We start from the raw sequence: 3,781 nt of genomic DNA, 5'->3' as shown, positions 1-3,781 counted from the left end.
ACAAGTAAATCCTTGCCATCTGTCATTCCAAACACCACAGGTCCTGATCAGAGAGCAGAAGAGAGTATCTACTAGTCAGAAATGTGAAGGAATTCACTAGAACAAAGAGGAAAAAGAGGGCTGGCACGAGTCCTTCTACATGCTAACTCTCCCAGCAACACTGAACAGCCTTTAGTTCTGAGGGCGCCTCTCCCTGTGGTCAGAGAGGCAGAAGGGAAACTGAGGCACCAAAGCAGGCGAAAGCTCTGAGGAGTTTCAAGGCAAACTCAGAGGGCTGTTGTCTATCTCCTCACAGGAGTGGCCACCATTTTGGTCTGGGGTGTTTGTTGACGGTTTGCTCTTGTAGTATTCAGGGGTCTCCGAGGCCTTACCTGGCTGCAGAGAGACAAGCCCAGAGAGGCAAGAGGGCAGCTAAGGTCAGCACGATGCTCAGTAGCAGATGCTGGTTCAGAGTCTGGAGTCTGAAGCCAAGTAGTTTATTTTAGGCATACTTAAGCACAGCACAATTTGGTGAAAACCATGTTGGTGATAAAGAACTCAATCCCTCTTGCACAACAAAGCGTCCGTGTGTCTCCTTGAGGAACAAAGTAAACTAAATACAGATCAGACATGACTCCAAGAAACTCTTGGTCTAGTTCATAAAGATTAATTCTATAGATGGGCTGAGGAGAACACCCTTATGATAAGGGTCTGGGGGGAGAATCAGTGCCAGAAAAAAGTCTCTGGTCACACAAAAAGGTCACTAGGCTAGCAAGCACATCTGTCCCAGCTTTCTGTGGGATGCTGACAGGAGAGAGTGGCCTCTCCAGGCTGAGGTGGTGGAGAAAGCACATTTCTCAGCTTCTGAGCACTTGATGAAGGCATATCGAGGGCAGCACAGAGGCAGGGGCATTGCCTGAGATGACCCCGAGAGTTCACTTCCTTCGGAGTCTTCTGAAGAAAGTCAGATTGGACAGCAGAAGTGGGTCGAGGCTCCGTTCTCCTGAGGAAGCTCTGTGCTGGAGGCCAGATGTGTTACATTGCCTGTTCACTTATTCATGAGGCTATCGATTATAATGCAGCTTTTCCACAGGCTCCTGAGGTAGCATGAGTTGGGAGAAGAAAGAAAGCCAGCTTTGTTGGCTCTGGAGATATCAAGAGCTTGGGCAGGCCATCTGCCTTAAGTGCCTCCATCCTTCCCCCACCCCACCCCCCACTCCTTTCCCACCCCTTCTGAAGCACCCATGACCTGGGGGTTGTAAGCTGTGAATAGCCCTTTGAATTAATTTCTTACTTGCTGTTGTAACTAAAAGACTCTGACAAAAGCAACTGAATGGGAAAAGGGTTTAATTTTGGCTCACAGTTCAAGAGGGTCCAGTACCACCATGGTGGGGAATCAAGTTGCTTGAAGCAGGGAGTTCACATTGCAGTGACAGTCAGGAAGTAGACAGAGGAGCGCTGCTGCTTAGCCCCCTTATCACTGACACAGTCCAAAATTCCAGCTAGGGGATGGTGCCACCCACAGTGGACAGGTTTTCCTGCCTCCATTACATCAGACAAGATGATCACTACAGGAATAAAAAGATAGTTAGGGGCACTTGTTGTTCTTGCAAAGGAGCCGGGTTCAATTCCCAGCACCCACACAACAGGTAACAACCACCACTCAGGTGATTCAAAACCCTCTTCTATGGGCACACACAGGGACACACAGACATACATGCAGGCAGAACAATAATTCACATAAAATAAACCTAAAAAAAAGATAATCCCCTATAGGCAGGCATGCTTAGAGGCTCTCCAGCTTCTGTCAAGCCCACATTACTCACCATACCCCTTTCTCAGGCCTGGCTGTTCTGGAGTTCCTTCTGGTGTTTAGAGCCTTCCCAACACTCCAAATCCTAAGAGCCCAGGCATTGGTGGAGTCCAGACATCACAATCCTGAGCTCTAAAGATCCTCTGAGTTCTTACCAATAAACCATTTTCTTTTGCTGGAAAGGAACAGAGGCCAAGAGGAAGCCACACAAAGTAAGCCATGCAGCTGGACAACAGTGGAGGCCTCCTGACTCCCACTCTCCCGAGTGACAACTCTTCTCAGTGTGCCTCTCCTTACTTACAAGCTCTTCCTCAGCTCAGGGCTGGGAGGCCCTGACCCTTGCTCTCCTTTCTCCTCAGTTTCATTTGTGTTTGGAGAAGTCTTTGCCCTCAGTGGGCCCAACTTCCAAATGGAACCAAAAGAGTTAGGGACATTGGCCGGGCGTGGTGGCACACGCCTTTGATCCCAGCACTCGGGAGGCAAAGGCAGGAGGATTTCTGAGTTCAAAGCCAGTCTGGTCCACCAAGTGAGTTCCAGGACAGCCAGGGCTATACAGAGGAATCCTGTCTCCAAAAAAAAAAGTTAGGGACATCGATTGTGAGCCTGATCAGCCTCTCCTGGCCTTTCACTTCCATCTCTTTTCTAGAGGCCTGGTACTCTCACCCCAGCTTTGGTTTTTCAAGACAGGGTTTCTCTGTGTAGCCTTGGCTGTCCTGACTCTACAGACCAGGCTGGCCTCGCAGACATCTGTCTGCCTCTGCTTCCCAAGTTGTGGGATTAAACACCTGACTTTTTTTTTTTTTTTTTTTTTTTTTTTTTTTTTGAGACAGAATCTCTCTACATAGCCCTACTCTGGAATTTACCATGTAGACCAGGATAGTCTCAAACTCACAAAAATGTGCCTGCCTCTGCCTCCTGAGACTAAAGGCATGCACTACCATTCCTCTGCTAGTTTTTGTTGTTGTTGTGTTGTTTTTTTGTTTGTTTGTTTTTAAGGTTTATTTTTGTATGTATATGAGTACACTGTAGCTGTCTTCAGACAACACCAGAAGAGGGCATCAGATCCCATTACAGATGGTTGTGAGTCACCATGTAGTTGCTGGGAATTGAACTCAGGACCTCTGGAAAAGCAGTCAGTGCTTTTAACCACTGAGCCATCTCTGGAGTCCCCCCTCTGCTAGTCTTTAAGCTAGCTCTATTCTGGCTTCTTGGAGATGTTTGTTCCCCAGGTCCTGTGAAAGCAAATGGTTCTTCTTGTTCCCAGGGCTCAAACTATGGGGATAGGCAGGTGAGCTGGTTAGGTTCTTAAAGTTTTGTTGTTTTGTTTTGTCAAATTTATACAAGCTAAAGTTATCTGGGAAGAGGGGAACCTCATTTCAGAAAGTGCTGTCATTAGATTGGCCTGTAGGCAATTCTATGGGGGCATTTTGTTGACTCATGATTGATGTGAAGGATCCAGCCCATTGTGGGTGGTGCTACCCTGGTGCAGTGCACTTGGTCCTGGGTTGTATTAAAAGCAGGCTGAGTCATCGGTGAGGAGCAGCCAGTGAGCAGCCCTCCTCTGCTTTGGCTCCTGCTTCCAGGTTCCTGCCCTGCTTGAGTTCCTGCTCTGACTTCTCTCAATGATGGTCTGTGATCTGGACATATAAACCCAATAAGCCCTTTGCTCCCACGTTGGTTTTGGTCCTTTTTATTACATCAATAGTCAGGGAGTCAGGACAGCAGGAATGAGCCTTTTTAGATGAGCCAAGTCTAGAACACAGGCCAACGATGAGGCAAGTCCCAGGAGCTGGCTCCCCACTTTGGAGACCCTGTCATGTGCCTTCAATGATTGTGGCTCTAAATTTAGGGGCTGTTGACTGGGGCTAGGTGCACACGTTGTCTGGTGAAGACTGTCTGTGCCCTTGTAACTTTCTTCATGTTTATTGTAGCCTTCAGTGTTGAAGCGTACTGGACTCCTCTTTCTGCTGTCTCGCAGGCTGTGCAGCG

The 3,781-nt window shown here is 48.1% G+C and overlaps 1 long non-coding RNA gene across 3 annotated transcripts; it reads right to left on the bottom strand.

Moving 5' to 3' along the window:
* Nucleotides 1-446: 446 nt before the first annotated feature.
* Nucleotides 447-2,287, bottom strand: Gm38610. 3 transcript variants are annotated; one of them, XR_003949757.1, is made up of 3 exons: nucleotides 1,806-2,287; nucleotides 1,341-1,547; nucleotides 447-1,076 (listed from the first exon to the last, which is right to left on the bottom strand). It is a non-coding gene; the product is annotated as a predicted gene, 38610 (long non-coding RNA). The 3 variants fall into 3 exon arrangements; XR_003949759.1 differs by having other exon boundaries at nucleotides 1,811-2,287; XR_003949758.1 differs by lacking the exon at nucleotides 1,341-1,547.
* Nucleotides 2,288-3,781: the final 1,494 nt, after the last annotated feature.

Source organism: Mus musculus, chromosome 11 (assembly GCF_000001635.26).
Source record: "Mus musculus strain C57BL/6J chromosome 11, GRCm38.p6 C57BL/6J".
In the NCBI taxonomy this organism is placed as follows: Eukaryota; Metazoa; Chordata; class Mammalia; order Rodentia; family Muridae; genus Mus; species Mus musculus.
This window is presented reverse-complemented; position numbering and strand designations above follow the sequence as displayed.